The following is a 16,608-nucleotide window of genomic DNA, read 5'->3' on the forward strand; positions in this document are numbered from 1 at the left end:
TCATCTGCAGGATGGGGTCACAGCTGCTCCTGCTTCCTGAATGGGCCTGTCGTGAGGATCGGTGGGGTCATAGGCGTCGCCCTCAATAGCTCATGTCCCAGCCCTGCACACTGGCCATGCTGGGCTTGAGATGGAATCAAGGTGGGGCTCAGGCCACACCTGGCTCGGCCAAGGTGGGGGTAGGGCCTGGGATTTGGAAGACTGAAGGGCCTTGGCCTCCAGGAGGTCCTCTCAGCTCTGCCTACTGGGGGCCAGGGGGTGCTGCCAGCGTCCAGGGTGACAGGCTTCAGGGGTGGACCGCCAGCGTTGCTGGGGGTCTGGGCTCACTCCTCCTGGCTTCCTGACTCCCCTGCCCACCGCTGGGTGTTTGAGTCCTGGAGGTTTTGTTTCCCTCTCCCGAGAAGACACCGACCAGCACTGTGACAACCTTGCTGTCCCTGTCCTCCTGCTGGGGTGCAGGGTTCTTGTCACTGAGGACGGGGGCCTATTCTCGGTGGCATGGATTGGATGTGAGGCCTCCCCTAAAATCTCACGTGTGAGACAATGACGAAGGTTCAGAGGAGGAATGATTGGGTTGTGAGAGCCTTGACCCAATCAGGGAATCAGTCTCCTGATGGGATTAACTGGGTGGTCACTGGAGGCGGGCAGGGTGTGGCTGGAGGAGGAGGGCATTGGGGTGTGGCTCTGGGGTATTTATTTGTATCTGACAAGTGGAGTCTCTGGCTCTCTGCTTCCTGATCACCATGTGGGCTGCTTCCCTCTGCCATACTCTCCCGCCATGATGTCAAGCCCCGAGGAATGGACTAAGACCTCTGAAACTGTGAGCCCTCCAATCACCTCCTCCTCTTCCACACTTGTTCTGGTCGGTCTCTCAGTTACAGCAGCAAAAAAGCTGACAAAGGAGATGAAGGCGTTGGTCTCCCCCTTGGCCCGTGTGCTCAAGGCCGAGTGCTTCTGACCACATCTCACTCCTTCCTCCCTGGGGGGGTGGGACAAGGGGCAGGCATGGTCCGTGTGGGCTGCCTGCCTGACTCTGCATGCACAGCAGCGGGCCCAGAAGGTAGCGCACAGCTGGATCCGAGCATGAAGAAGCTTCAGCTTCCAGTCAAGGTGGAGAAACAGACATGGACTCTCCCACCTGCAGCAACAGCAACTAACCAGAGTGGTCTTCAGGGCCACATGAGGTAAGAGGGGCGGGTCCCTGGAGCTCTGGGAGGCTGTTGCAGGACACGCCTGGGTTGAGGGGACTGGACGGAGGCGGAGACCAATGTGGCTGGAGTGCAAGGAGCCCTGGGGAGGAGGCAGCTGGACAGAGGGGGAGCCCTAGGGATCCACAGAGGGTCCCACCAAGCACCCAGTTGAGGACTCCTCAGCACTGCAGGGAACTACCAAGGCCAAGGTGAGCGCCACCTGGAAGGATAGGGGGCCACAGTCTCAGCACCCACATGGGGCTAGGGAGAGTGTGTCCTCCCCAGGCAGGCTGGAGCTGGACCACACCTCAGTTCACAGGCCGCAAGTTGAACATGGAATGTCCCCACAGCAGTAGGAACAACCAGACTTGGAATGGACATGGCTCAGGGCCTGCCTAACAGTCTCTAAAGCAAGAACCGCAAGGGTCAAACCATTCCCGGGTAACTCAGCTGCATCCCAGAGCAAGGCTCAAGGGCAGCTAGCGAAACACAAAGTGCCCAGCACCCCAGGCGAAACCTAAACATCCCGCATCCAGCATCCAGCCAAAGATGCCAACAGGCAGGAAAACGGAGCCCCAGATGAAGAGAAAAACCAGTCATTTGAAATTGGCACAGAAATGACACAGATGTTAGGTTTATCAGATGAAGTGACTAAAATATTAACCATATAGTTAGCTAGCCATGGAAGATTTTAAAAAACACCCAAAATGGGGCTGGGGATGTGGCTCAAGCGGTAGCGCGCTTGCCTGGCATGCATGCGGCCCGGGTTCGATCCTCAACACCACATACAAACAAAGATGTTAAATTCTCTCTCTCTCTCTCTCTTAAAAAAAAACACCCCAAATAAACTTGAGGAAGCAAAAACTATAATATTTGAAAAATACACTGGACGGGATCAATGGCAGATTAAACATTGCAGAGAAAAATGAATGAGCTTGAAGATTCAACAACTGGGACCGCCCCAATAAAACACAGAGAGAAAACAGTAGAAAAGAACAATTTCAGTCAGCTTAACAAACAGGCAGTTGAGGGTCTCTGAAAGGGGTGGAGGACAGAAGCAATTTTTGAAGGAATATGGATGAAAACTACAAACACACAAATCCAAGAAGGTTGACAGGCCAAAGCTCGGAGAAATGACAGCTAAGCAAACCATAATCAAACTGCTGAAAATCAGCAATAAAGAGAAAATCTGAGAAGCAGACAGAGGAAAAAAAGACACCCTGGTTACCAAGGAACAAAGATGAGAAAGTGGCACACCCTGCCCCCGTGAGACCCCCGGGGCCCTGCAGGACACCTTTGAAGTTCTGAGAGAAAAGGGGTCTGTCAGCCTCGAATTCTATCCCCAGCTAAAATAGCTTTCAAAACAAAGCTGAAATGAAGACTTTTTCAAACTTGCAAAAGCTGAAGGAATTCATCACTAGTAGATTTGCAAGGGTCCTTCAGGTAGAAGGGCGACGATGGTCACAGATGGGGACATGGACGGACACCAAGGAGTGAAGATGGATGGAGATGGACACTATGTAGTTGAATGTGTGACTGTTCATTTAAATCTCTAAGATCTCTCTGATTTAAATGTAAGTGAAACAATAGCATTCTGTTATGGAGTGTACAACCTGTAGGTACAGCGCATGGTCACGGCAGCGTGACGGCTGGAGGGGAGACAGAGGAACACTGCTGGGAGGGGCATACGCCCTGGGAAGGGGGTCTCCTCCCTGCAGGCTTGCTGCAGTCACTCAGAGTCGCACAGTCAACCGGGAGGCAACTGTCAAAATCGCAGAGCTGAGGGCCATAGCTAATGAGTCAAGACGGGGGTAAGACGGAACTCAACAATACCCAACTTAAAAAGAGCAAGAAAGAGAAAAGGAAATAAAGAAGGAATGGAGAGGGATGAAATTGACCAAATTATGCCACACACATATGTATGAACCCACCCCAGCGTATTCTGCCTCTGTGTGTACTATAAAGCACCAATCTTAAAACAATCAACAGAGGGAAAAAGAACAAATGGGAAAAGGTAAGTTGACAGACTTCGACTTAATGTCTTCTAGATTAAAACATGAAAAGCCACCAATGTAATTCACTAACTTAACACGCTAAAAATAAAAAGGGCAATGATCACCTCAACAGGCCCAGGAGGAGCATTTGACCACATTCTGCATCCACGCCTGACGGAAAGCAGCAAAACTCTCAGCAAACTAGCACCGGGGAACTAGGAGTAGAAGGGGATCTAGAAATCAGGGCTCACTGTTCATAATAGTGAGAAGCTTCACGATCAGGATGATGCTCCTGCTCCTGCGATTCAACACTGGGGGCTCCAGCCAGAGGAAGGGGCCAGAGAAAGAAAGGACACCAGATCTTATAGGCTGTCTTATTCACAGGCCACGTGGTCACTCACTTTGTACACATGACCGAATCTACGGGAAGCCTCCTGCAACTGGTGAGTGAGGTTGGCAAGGTTGCAGGATACAAGATCAGTATACAAGAAGCCTAGCTCATCTCCGTGCACCAGCAGCCCACAACCAGACACAGAAAAATACTGCGCAAAACAGGAAATCCTTAGGGATACATCTGACACGAGGTAGGCAAAACCCATACACTGAAAACTGACACCAGATGATGGAAGAGATTAAAGAAGTCCTGAATCCACGGAGTCAGAAAACTCAATAGTGTTAAGAGGCCAATTATCTCTCAAATAATCCTCAGATTCAATGCAATCCTGGTCAAAATCCCTGCAGAATTTTTTTTTTCTTAAATTTACATACCAGTTCTAAAATCCATTGTAAGGAGTCTAGAATAGCCTATGTGACTTTGTAAAAGAACAAAGAATAAGGTCATTTCCTGATTTCAAGACAAAATAGCTAGTCATTTTGAGAGGGCGGTGTTACTTGAATAAGATGGAAAGATTAACAGGTAGAACACGGACTCCAGAAACAGACTCCCGTGAATATGACCACTGACTTTCTACAAGGCTGCAAGGACAATTGGATAGTCCCTGTCACAAGTAACAGTGAAATCCCTGCACATCAGTACACAGAAAAGACTTCAGCCCGTTACCTCGTACCAGGCTCCCGAATTAACTCAAGCCATAGACCTGCATGCAAAACCTAGAATGTGAGCATCTAGAGGAGACCTTGGAGAAAACAATCTTCATGACCTTGGGCGAGACTGAGATTTCTGATACAACATCAAAAACATGATTCCGCTGATCACAGTAGGACACACATGTAGTACCAGATACCAGGGAGGCTGAGGCAGGGGGACCACAAGTTTGGCCAGCCACAGCAGCTTAGCAAGGCCTTGTTTCAAAATACAAAATGTGTGGGGTGCTGGGGATGTGGCTCAGTGGTAGAGCACGTGCCTGACACACCTGAGCCGTGAGCTCAATCCCTCGAGAAAATCCCCCAGACAAAATATGATCCATGAAAAACAAATTGATAAATGAACAAATTGAAAAATTTGGCTTTTCAAAAGACAACATTATGAGAAACGAAAAGACCAACCAATTAGAAGAAAATATTTGCAAAGCATGTATCAGATAAAGGATTCATATCCAGAATATATAAATAATTCCCCAGCCTCAACAATAAGAAAACAGAAAACATGATTTTAAAAAATAGGCCAAGGGGGGATGTAGCTCAGTTGGTAAAGTGCTTGCCTCGCATGCACAAGGCCCTGGGTTCAATTCCCAGCACCACACACACACACAAAATAGGCCAAGGTTTGAACAGAGGACACACGAGGAGGTCAGGAAATGCCCATGGACTCTCGGCACCATCAGCCAGGAGGTCGTGGTCTCCCACCACACGGCTGGCAGGACAGCCAAGTTGTAAAGACGGGCAACGTGGAGCCTGGTGAGGTCGTTGGGCCTGGCTGGTGGGCTGTGGAGCCGGCCATTTCACTCCTGGCGTTGTCCTCAAGAGAAAAGACAACGTGCGTCGTCACAGAGGCTTGCACACAAGTCTTCACGGAAGCTCGATGTGTAACAGCCCCCAACTGGTGGTCTCAGATGTCCATCACGGAGCAGACGGACAAAGGCACCGGGACTGGCCGAGGGTGACCGCGCACGCGCACGGCAGACAAGTCTCACACCAGGAGAACCCAGGAGAAAGAGCCACGCGGAAGGCTGTCTTCATGTCAAGGTCCAGAAAACACAACGCTGACGGCCGCCAGGAGCCGGCGCCCAGCTGGGAAAGGGCTGGGGCAGCCAGGAGGAAGGAGTGCCCGGGGCTCGGGTGGCCGTCGCTCTCTTCCATGGTGACGGTGTCCTGGCACAGACGTGCATCCAAACTCACCATGTGGCACGCTCCTTGCACCTTGACCGTACACACACACACTGCATTCAAGCTGTTTAAAACAGTTGTGCAGAAACCTGAGTCTGCAGAACAGCCAATCATCACGTCATTCCTCAGGGCATGGAGGGTCCATCCTCCTCCTGCTGGACTCACCCCAGAGCCCTTCAGAGGACAGAAGCGCAATCATGAGACGGCACTAGGGCAGGCTGTGCCCTTTTCGCAGGATGGACATTAGGTGAGTGTGAGGCCAACACCAGTCATGCACCACCCCCACAGAGAGCTAAATCTCTCACTGACCCACACGCGCCAGTCACCACTGCCCACGGTAGCAAGCCCGAGGGCACACGAAGAGGACTCCCCGGGCTGCAGCTCTCCACCCCCATCCTGAAGCCAGCCAGTGGAGCCCCTGAGGACCAGCGTCCAGGACAGAGGCTACCTGCCCTGTCACCCTCCACGCCAGGGGTCAAAGCTCACTTCTGAGCCAAGGGCAGGCTTGGGCCCATCCCAGCACACAAGAGATCACCAAGAGGTTTGTCCTCCAGCCCCAGTGGGTCTGCTGTCCGTCCGTGGCTTCCAGAAAACACTTTGCTGCCCTTGCACACACCATCTGCTATGTTCCAATGTCCCTTTCTAAACGTGTGCTGGGGTCTACTTCCCATCCTAACAGCATTAAGAGGTGACAGAGCCAGGAGGGCTGTGGCCTCCTGCGTGGGATGGCCATCTTTAAAAGGGCGAGTCTGCCCTCTCGTTTTCCGCCACAGCCGACGCAGCTCGTAGGCCCTGGCGCCTCCATCTTGGGCTCCAGCCTTCAGCACTGTGAGCCGCGCGTTTGTGCTCACCTTAAGTCACCAGCTCAGGTGCTCTGCTACAGCAGCACAAGCTGACACCAGCTAAGACAAGGGCTCAAGGAGAAGCCCGCCTGGGGCCGAGGAACCTGCACTAATGCTGTTCATAATCCCTTCTAGAAAACCCTTCCAGTCCCCACGCAGGAGACGAGCCGCAGGTGGGCAACAAAGAATGCCCAGATGGATGGATGGCAGCCCGTCTGGGAGCAGCATCCAGCTCCCCGTCAGGGTCAACACTGGGAACCGAGCTGTCGTCCACAGAGCGTCCCCGAGGAGACCAGGCCATGGAGGGGAGCTGGGCTCTCCAGACCCCTGGAGTGCCCTGGGGTCCCAAGACCTTGCTGCCCAGGGATGAGTAACTATGCGCTAAGGACCTGGGTAAGGTCAGTACACCAAGGTGTCCTCAGGGAAGAGAGCACGGGACAGGACCAGGTGGAAGTCAATGCCACTCCTGAGGCCAGGTGGGGCACCTGAGACCAAACCCCTCACCCCTTCATCCCTCCCCTTTGGCTCCTCTGCCCCCAGCTTTCCTCTCCAGCACTGTTAGGACCCGTCCCCTGGGGGGCAAGAAGGGAGATGTCACAAACCTTCCCTCCCAGCAAACGGGAAACCCCAGACAAGGCTGGCGTTCATTACCAGCAGCTCCCAAGTTGTCCAACATGCTCACATCTGTCAAAAACTATTCAGGGAAAGAAAGAGAAAGTCTTTATACCTTTTATCCAGCCAATTTTCCCCGAGGCACTCTGGGCTCTCTAAGAAAAGAAAAAGAGAGAAAGGAGAGAGAATCACCATCTCGTAGCCATCCCGCAGGGGCTCTCGGGGGGCCGGCCTGGAAGTGAGCTCCCCCCAGGAAGCCCCCGTGAGGCTCCGCTGCCCCTGTCTCCCAGCCTGGCCTGGCACCCACCGTTCACTTAACAGGATAAACCCAGGGCCCGGGAACCTGCCGTCCCAACCCCCAGGCTCATCTGGGCCTCTGGGTGCCCCTCCCACTTTCTCATTCTTTCCTTGGCCCCACCCCCAGCACCCCTCTGCCCTCCCCTGGCAGCCCCTGTAGGTCGTGAGAGCAGCCACAGACACTTGGCAGGTGGTTAAGGAGGGTCTCTCCCGCCACACCTGGCTCCCCTGCACTTGGCCCTGGGTGGGGTATCCCTCTGTGTCCCAGTGTTGGCCCTGGCGTGCAAGCTGATTTAGTTCTAAGTGGAGAACTCTAAGCCGCTTCTCACGCATGGTCTTGTTTGGGATGAGCTGCGGTGAAGGACCCCGTGCTCGTCCACCCCATCACGGAGGGAGCCTGGCTGTGGAGCATGACAAGCGTCTCAGAGCAAATTCACAGGGACTGGGGGCCTCCTGCCTGTGCCCCGTCACTCAGGAGCCCCGAAACAAAGGGTGTGTGTGCCAGCGGGTGTGTGCCCGGCGCACTCTGCTCTTTACCCTACATCTTCCTCATTTTTAAAGTCGTAGCTCATGATTTCCTCGGGACAGAGCTTGCGCATCTTCCTATTGTGGTAACACACACACAGGATCCTATTGTCCCCATGTTCAGTGTGTACTTCTGTGGCACTTGGTAGACTCCCCCTTGTGCCTCCGTCACTCCTACCTGGTGCCACGACGTCTCCACCCCCCAGCCCGTGTGTGAACAAGCCTGCGTTTTAGAAATCCAACGTAAAGGAGATAAAGCAAGTGGACAGAAAGGCAGCTGGACTGGGCCTCTTTTTCAGATCTGAAAAATCGCTGTGGTCACCTCCATCTACACGGCCATTCAGAGCAGGGGGCAGCGGCCACTTACTTTGCACATGTTACATGCCAGGCGCTCGACGTTGCCTTGTCCAGCCCTTGTGACCGCCCTTAGGGGCAGGCACTGTCCCTGCCATCCCCACTTTTCAGATGGAAAAGCTGAGGCTCAAGTTGGTGAGGCACCTGCCCCCCACGGCAGTCCGTCACACACGGGTGGTGGGGGAGAAGTGCCCTCTCTGCCCGCTCCACGAGGAGTGAGAGTTAGAACAATGAGCGTTGGAAACGGAGCTGGCTGGCCTGCCACTGGGGTCTCTGCAAATCACCCGGCAGCAGGGAGGGCTGTGGGCCCAGGGGCAGCCGACCTTGAACTGGGCACCGGGCGACCGGTCACTGCCTCTTTTCCCTCCCCAGTAGAGTGGCCAAGGCAGCTTCTGGGCGTTTCCACACCAGCTCACAGTGTGAGCAGGGCCTGCGCTACTGGCAGGCACCGCCCGCGGGAGTCACGTCAGAACGAGGCGGTTGGATAAGTGGCTTACGCCGCCGGCCTACGGAGCCAACTGCTGCCCTTGGTTGATCTGGGTTATTCTGTGTTGATTTTTTTCTTGGTTTCCTTTCATGATGTGAGTTGTCCTCCCAAATCAGTACAACTGAGTCCCATTTGATCCAGCCCCTGAGCAAACACAGAGCCGAGATGCTGCAGGCAGTGGAGGGCAGGAGTGATGGGGGACGGGGTCGAGCAACGGGGGAGGCCTTTCCACTCTTCTCCCAGGCTCTGGGCCCCGTCCACAGATGTCCTCTAAGTGCAAGGGAACTTCTGGCCCTCGAAGTCAGTCTCTGGGCGACATCAGCACATATCACTTGGCAAAGCGCCCCCTGCCACCTCCCCAGACTCTGCCGTCCTGCCCCGAGCCACTCCTGACCTCCCTGGGGCTCTGTGAGTGTTTTCGTGGACCATGCAGAGTATCTGCTGCGTGCAGAGTGTGCGAGCAGGGTTGTGCCTGGCTGGCCTCGGGAGGCTTGGAGGCCACAGCCGTCTCAGCCTCCTAAGAGCCCTGGTGTTTGGAGCACAGCCAGAGGGAACGTGGGGGTCTGCCAGCCAAATGCCCAACCAAGCCTCTGGCCCTGTCGTGAGGTCTCAGGGTCAGTGGCTCCCCCAGAGTGGCTGGACCCTCTGTCCTGGTACCAAATCTCCAGGGTGATGAAGCTCTTTCCTGGGCCTCCCTGGAACACCTGGCCACCTGGGGAGGAAGCTGACCTGGTGTGGACCAGCCCCCTCAGAGACCGCTCCTGCCCTGGCCGGGCTGCCCATTCCGGCCTGAGCCAGATGGACCAACTGCGGTGGGCTTGGTTTGCTCTTCCGAGGTGAGCCCTGGCTGCCCACCTTCCCAGCGGCTTCCTTGGCTTCCTCTCTGCATCCCGCCCGTCCCACCTGCCCCATCTGGGGGGAGGGGGGGAGGGAGGCCCTGGGTCCATCCCCTCCCTGCTGACCACCTGGGTATGCTCCGGGGCTCGCACACGTGGAGTGGATGCCTTGGGGTTGGCAGGCTCTGCCCTCAGCTGCTCAGTGGGGTGATCAGTGCAGTGACGGCGCCTCAGCGAGCCTGGTCCAGGGAGGCGCGGAGCCCACCAGGCCAGCGGTGAAGGGCAGTCGCGGACACACCCTCAGTGAAGCCCCAACCAAGCGGGAGGCAGGGCCTCCCACTGTCAACTGCCTCCCCGCGAAGTCTGGGGGCTGCAGACTGCCCACTCCCCCCTGGGAGCCTGGCTGGGCCAGGAGCCATTCCACAGGAGCAGCTCTGCCTTCGGCAAGGATGACCCTGTGCACCCTGCAGTCTCTCGTCTGCCTCCCCACTGGACTGAGAACGCCCCCACACAGCGCCGGATCTCAGGGGTCCCGTTGTCCCCAGAGCCCCAGTGGGGCTGCCACAGACGGGAGAGAGTGGCTGTTTGCAGGAAGAGTGACGGAAGGGAGGAGCCCATGGCAAGGGGTCAGCCTGGAGGTCCGACCTGGGATCGGCTTCCAGGGCGGGGCTCGGTCCTTCAGAGCAATGCTTGCCCCAGGGGGATGAGCAGAGTTACCCGTCCAGAGAGACCCTGAACCGTGTTCTCGCTCTTGGCCACCCTTCCGTACCCCCATAACTAGACCCGCTCACGGCCTGCCCCACATCACCCCTCAAGCAAGGCTGGAACAAGGTCCTGGGGTCCCCTGCAACCTGCCGCCCAAGACCTTCCCTCTCCGTCTTTAACTCCACCCAAAGGCCGAGCGCCCCAAAGCTTTTGACCCTCCCGCTCTGCCACCCGTACAATACTTCATTCCCCAGGTATGACGCAGGGACCCGTGGGTGGCCCTCAGAACAGGAGGTCATCTCTCTTACTTATGCCATTTGCAGAGTGGTTATCCCAGAAAACTCCCTTCGGCTGGCTCCAGGCGGCCCTTCTGCCAGCCCTTGAGCCCCGCCGGGCGGAGGAGGCCTGGACCTCCTCCTCCCCGCCCAGGTGGGTGCCCAGGGGCGCCCTCCCTTCCTGGGCTCTTTTCTTTCTGCGTGTCCCTGTGCAGCAGGGAGCGGGGACTTCTTTAAGGCCGGAGCAGATTCCTGCCTTGGGAGAGGTCCCACAGCAGGGCCTGGAAGGACCCGGGAGGGCTGGCTGAGGGGCTCTGCCCGGCGGCCTCTGTGCCCCGCTCCGAGCCCCGTGGGACGGGCAGGCCGAGGGGAAAAGTCCACTAATGACCTGCTAACTGCTGTCTTGTGCTGCCTTGGATTGTATTAGGCCACGCTTTTCCTTGCTGCCATCCCTCAGGGGAAGCGGAAGCGAAGGTGCGACTTTGTAAATAAACGATGAGCTCTGGGCAGCTCAGGAGTGGCTGTTGGTGATGGCCGCGCTGATAGAGGTGCCCGTCACTGAAGGCTCTTTTCTTCTTCTGAAAAGAGACTGAGCTTTAGAGGGAGAAGGGCCCTTGGCTTGTGCCCACTGTCGGGGAGACTCAAGTTCTAGCAGGCTCAGCCATCACAGAGGCCACGGCAGTGGCTCTGGGCTCTTCTTAGAGCCACACTTAGGTGTGTGGCAGGGCCGCCGGGCAGCAGGCGCGGGGAGGTCACTCTGTGCTCCCGCAGCACGGCCTCCTGTCTCAGGAAGCCAAGGCAGAGCCACGCGGGCACCGGCTTGCATCCCTTTGGTCTGGCTGCTGGCCCCCTCTGCCTGCATGGCCCCTGTGTGCCCTGCAGCAAGGGCTCACTTGTCCAGCACTGGCCCACTGCGCCGTGCTTTCCTGCAGTTATGTCATCGATGACGGCATCTCGTCCCCACCGCACCCTGCGGGCCGAGGCAGGGGAGGAGAAATGAGGCCAGGTAGAAAGCAACCCAGCAGGGGGGGACGAAGCTGGCCAGCCTAAGTCTAAGACACTCCAGGTCACCCCCCTGCTCCCCAGGTCGGTCCCCACGGGCCTCCCACAGGCTCTGCTCCCCCTCAGGCCAGTGCACCCTGAGCAGCCGTGGCACTCACCTCCCTTGCCCTCCCCCGCCTGGTCCTGGCCTCACTGGGCCTGGTCCCCAGGCCACATGGCCCTGTCCTCATGGTCACCACCCTGCACGGTCTTCGCTGGGCTTTATTCCCGACCAGGCCCATCCCTGCACTGCTCACAGGAAACCGGGCGGAGGCTTCCCTGGGCGAGTCTCCATGGAGCCGCCATGTTGGCTGCCCACAGCTGAACCCTGGAGAGAAACTCTCAGGCCAAAGGGCCCCCAAAAGGGTCGCTCTCTTGAGGGGTATTTCAAAGCCACTTTTTGGTTTAGTCTTGTTTGGGGGGTCATTTTTGCGTCTTTGAATTTCTATTGTGGGGTGATAAACACCATACACAACGTTTGCCACCTTGACCGTTTCCAGGCGCTCGGTTCCGCGGCATCAGCTCATTCAGGTTGTTGTGCAGCCGCTGTGGCCACCACCTCCAGGACCTCCATCTTCCCATCTAGAATGCTGGGCTCATTAAACACCGACTCCCCCAACCCTTGGCTACCCTGGCAGCCCCCATTCTGTGTCCCGGCTGAATGCGTCTACTCTGGAGACCTCCACTAAGTGGAACCAAGCAGACCCTCCTGTTTCTGGCCTCTTTCACTGAGCACAACGTCCTCCGGGTTCCTGGATGATGTGGCACGCACCCGTGCTTCTCTCCTTTTTATGGCCGAGTAATATTCCACCGTGTGGCTCCCCACGTTTTGCAAGTCCATCTATCGGCTGCTGAACATCTGGGTTTGAAGCTACGTTTTAAGACAATGAGGATCTGGTAGCTGGCCCCATCTCCTGTTATGCGTAGGCCACTAACAAGTTCAGAAAGAACACTTGTGGTTCCATCTTGCTGGTTGTACTTCAAAGCCCCCTCAGTATTAGTTTCTGTCCTATCCCTTCCATCGTCGGGCCTGACATCTGTCTGCTGACCTCCTTCCGTCTTATGTTACGTGGTCATGGCAATGGAGAGAAAGCAGGTGCAGAGAGACCGGGCGGGGAGGGAGGGGGAGGGGTGATCCCACTTGTTAAGGGGGACCGGCAAGCAGTTCTGGGCCCAAGGTGGGGAGAGGCAGGTGCCCCTCTGCTTGCAGTGTGGGCACAGGGCTTGCTGGGCATGGGGCCTGGCAGTCCCTGCGCAGAGCCGCTCCCACCAGGCGAGCTCCGGGTACTCATGAGACGCACTGGCCGTGCTGGGCGGCCCTCCAGTCTGCACTTGGCCCTGCGTCTTGGCTCCTGTCCCTTTTGTTCTTTTAAAAGCTGGTGGCTCTTGGGCACAGAGCATCAGCCGGGCAGCCTCACGTCCGTAGCCGCGGCTGGACTGTGCCTCCTGCGCTGGTGAGCCCTTGAGACCCTTCCAATGTCCCCGGAAGGTGGTCCTGGGGAACCTGAAGGTGTGAGGCTGGGCTGAGAATAGCACTGGCTCACAGGAGGATTGGCCGGTGGCTGGGGGCACTGCCCAGGTGCCTGTGACCAGCCCAGGTCGACGTGGGGGTGGGTGGGAGGTGCGCGACAGGAGAGGGCTGGGTCAGTGGGCGCGGCAGACAGCACCGCTCAGTGCCCAGACGTCAGCCACGCGGCTTCTGAGATGAGCGTGTTTTGCCATCAATAATTTAGATGCCCTCGCCCCTTTGGGAGCTGGGCAAAATCTCATTTCCCGAGCAAATCCCCTAAGAAACCAACCTGTGCACTCCTTGAAGATTTTCAGAGATCTGTCTCAATCAACCTACCCACACAATAAAAGCTGGTAACAGGCTGGGCGCTGGCGAAGCTGCTGCAGGCCCCAGGGGCTCAGGCAGAGTCGGGGACCGTCCAGGACTAAGGATGGGAAGCGTCGCCAGCTCCACCCTCCTCCCTCCTTCCTCCCGAGCGCCATGAGGGGCCCCCCAAAAACAGGCCTGAGTTGTTGGACGCAGGCGAAACAAGACAGCCATGCGCAGCCCTGGAGGCAGCCACGGCCCTGGGGTCTGGCATCCGGAGCGCCTCTAGCTGTGGGGACGGAATGAGGGCCCAGGCAGCCTGGCCACTGGGCACAGGCCCTGTGTGGGGGCCACCCACGGTCCACCCGCTTGTGCTGCTGTTCAGGCTCCTGTGGGTCCCGCCGCCTCTGAGTGCCTCAGGTGGCTTGGTGAGGATCACAGGTGACCTGGCTAGTACCGGGCCTGGCCCACCGTGGGGAGGGCACAGAGTCTCCCAGGTGGCAACTGCGGGAGCTGGTGTGGCTGGAGTAAGTGCCCTCCGTGGGCACGCCTGGGCCCAGGGTTTCACCCAAACAGGGTGGCACATTCCAGGGCACAGGGGAGGGAGGGACAGCGTTTGGGACAAACCCCAAGAAGACCTAAGGCTGACAGCTCCTGCCGAGCTGGCACGGTCCCCATGGTGTGGGGGAGGGGAGGGAGGTCCAGAGACTTTGGCTGAGTCTTTGCACCCAGGTGCCCCTCAGTCTGGAGGTGACTCCAGCTTATAGTCCATGAGATAAGCTCGTCCCCATCCTTAGCTGGCTTCCCTGGAGCCATTGAGCTTTGAAACAGGACCAAGAGCATCCGGCAGGCCCTGAGCCTGGCAGGGCCCCACACTCTCTGTGGGACTCCACACTCTCATCCAAAGCCTCTCAGAGCCTGGCCAGGCAGGTGCCTTGGCACAGGTGAGGAGCTGAGGCCTTTTGAGGAGGCGGTTCCTGCAGTGGCTGGTGGCCTTGGTATCACTCTGGAGAATGAGGAAGGAGGGCTGGTGGTGACCAGCGGCCAGTTCTGTGTCCAGCCTTAATCGCAGGACCTGGCTCTGCAGAGCTTCTTCTCCAGCCTCGGGGCCCTGCAGGCTCAGCGGGCAGCCCAGGGACCATGTCCACTGCTCTGTGGGAGGGCCGCTGCTCCTGAGGTCCTCATTCTGAGTTGGGACCTGGGCACCTCTCTTCCTGCAGCTGAGAGAGGTCTCTGGGGACCACTAAACCACCCAAGCCCTGAAAACCCGTCTCTGGAGCCGTCACAAAGCCTGGGGACTTGGGCACAGTTTCTGCTGCTGCTGGGGAGCTGGCAGCCACAGCCAGCTCAGGTCTTCTTACCTGGCTGAAGACTCAGGCGTGGGGAGATGCTGAGCTGCCGATCGGCTGAGCCCACTCCCAGCCCCTCTGCTGGGTGTGTCCCAGGTCCCCTGCATTCTCAGCCTCTGGAGCCTGGAGCCTGCTGATGGTGCAGCCCCCTCCACACCGCCTGCCTCCTAGGAGCTGGCCTGGTGTGCGCTTTCCATACCCCACCAACCAGAGCCCACTCCCCACCTCCCGGATGGGCCTCCACCCTCCGGGCCACTGTCACCTGCCCCAGCCAATCACTCCAAGGCCAGATGCCAGACACCTAGCCAGAGCCCCAAGCCCTGAGCCCACTCAGCTGCTCAGCCCAGTCGATCCTGCTTGCCCTGCCTCACCCCGTCTTCCCCAGACGCCACAGTGGAGACTGTTGCTGCTCTCCCCTCCAGTCCCTCTGCCCTGACCCAGCTTGGTGTGTCTCTAGGGACCCGTGAGAAGACAAACTCCTCTGCCCCAGCAGTCACTCCTGCACCTGGGCCTCCACTGCCCGCAGGGGAAACAGACCCTGCTAGCCCCGCCAGCCCCGCCCTCCTTGCTGTACCCGCTACACCTCCTAGATGTGGCTTCCTCAAAAGGGAGCCAGTTTTAAGGGGTGACACACAGTGATTTGGCGGGGGGCACTAGTTGGTGCTTGGTGCAGCTTAGAGGCCAAAGCCTGTGACCCTGGGCAGCCACACTGTAGGACCAGCACATCTCTGGCCACTTCACCAGTTCCAGAGTCGTCTTCTGGTGAGCGTGGACCTGTGTCACACCCCTGGCCCAGCACATGTCTGTCTGCAGCTAACGCCACCCCTGACAACAGCCGGCGTGGGCTGTGCCTGTGTCCACGGTGCGGCTTGTTTGATAACAGGTAGCCGCACCTCGCAGCTTCTGCTCACAGTCTTGGCTGAGCCGGGAAACACGATAAACCGTGAGGGTGTTGACGCTGGCGCTCCTGAAGCCCTGAGGCGAGTGTCAGGCTTCAGATAAGAACAGCAGGAGAAACCCTGCTCTGCAGAAGCCCCCAGTCAGGACGGCTAAGGGAGCAGACCCCTAGGTGTGGGCGCACGGGTGGCCCGGCAGGTGCAGCTTCAGTGCCGGCCAACTCCAGCAGCACCTCTGGGAGCCCTCCCTGAGCCTGGGGAGGTCGGGGACGGACCTTGTCCCGCCATCTCCCCGTCCAGGCACTTTGGTGCCCACTGGTCTCTCTCCCCGTCTGGGCCCCAGCTTCTGGAGCATTGACCACGAGCTCTGCTTGCCTCGTGTCCGCAGCAGCACCTCCTGTCCTGCCTGCACCTGTTCTCCCCGATTCTCGACCACTCCTCCCCTCCCCTGCCCCAGGCTCCCCCCAGGGGGGCCACCCAGGGCTGCCTCTGCTTCGTAAGCATCACCCACCCCAGACATTTGGGGTTCCCCTTGCTGGACCCCACTTCGCTCTAGTTTGGGAATCTGCTCAGCTCTGGAACCGAGGGTGTCCTCTCGTCTCAGCCATCCGTAGTGAAGTTATCGCTCCCTTGATCCCAACGGATTGAAGAGATGCCCCAAATTTACACGCATCACCAGAAGAACACAGCAAACCTGGATTTTAGCCCAGAGAGACCCACTGACACCTCTGACCTCCAGAGGTCCTACATCCACATCACCTTAAGCCACCATGTGCCTGTCCCCTGGCAACAGGAACCCCATACAGTCCTCTCGGAACAGCCCTGGGACCATGGAATTCGCCTCGCCACCACCCCGGCTCTCTCCCCTCCCTCCCTGCCTCCCACCCCCCTTTTCAGATTTCTGAATTCTCAGAAAGCCTCCGCGTCCACCTCTCTCTCTGACGGGCTGAGAAGCAGGAGGGACAGAGTGGAGCTGGAAGACCTCAGAGTCTCACAGCCAGTTCCTCCTTAGGCTCTCCATCCCTGGGCACCCACCCAGGTGAGGGACCTGCCCCTGTCCTGGCCATGACACGCAGTCCACCCCGAGCCCACTGTCCGTCGCT

At 57.8% G+C, this 16,608-nt stretch overlaps 1 protein-coding gene across 4 annotated transcripts in view; it reads right to left on the bottom strand.

The window, feature by feature from the left end:
• Positions 1–16,608, bottom strand: part of Rbfox3 (RNA binding fox-1 homolog 3) — a 370,105-nt gene that overhangs the window by 112,050 nt on the left and 241,447 nt on the right. For 3 of the 4 annotated variants that reach the window (XM_058579983.1, XM_058579984.1, XM_046446675.2), the window contains exon 4: positions 7,040–7,079. The exons of the other annotated variant lie outside the window; for it this stretch is intronic. The gene's annotated coding sequence lies outside the window, so the exon portion shown is untranslated. The remainder of the gene's footprint in view (positions 1–7,039; positions 7,080–16,608) is intronic. 4 annotated transcript variants of the gene reach the window in all.

Source organism: Marmota monax, unplaced genomic scaffold (genome assembly GCF_021218885.2).
Source record: "Marmota monax isolate L192 unplaced genomic scaffold, Marmota_monax_Labrador192_F-V1.1 WCK01_AAM20220418_F8-fsc00353, whole genome shotgun sequence".
In the NCBI taxonomy this organism is placed as follows: domain Eukaryota; kingdom Metazoa; phylum Chordata; class Mammalia; order Rodentia; family Sciuridae; genus Marmota; species Marmota monax.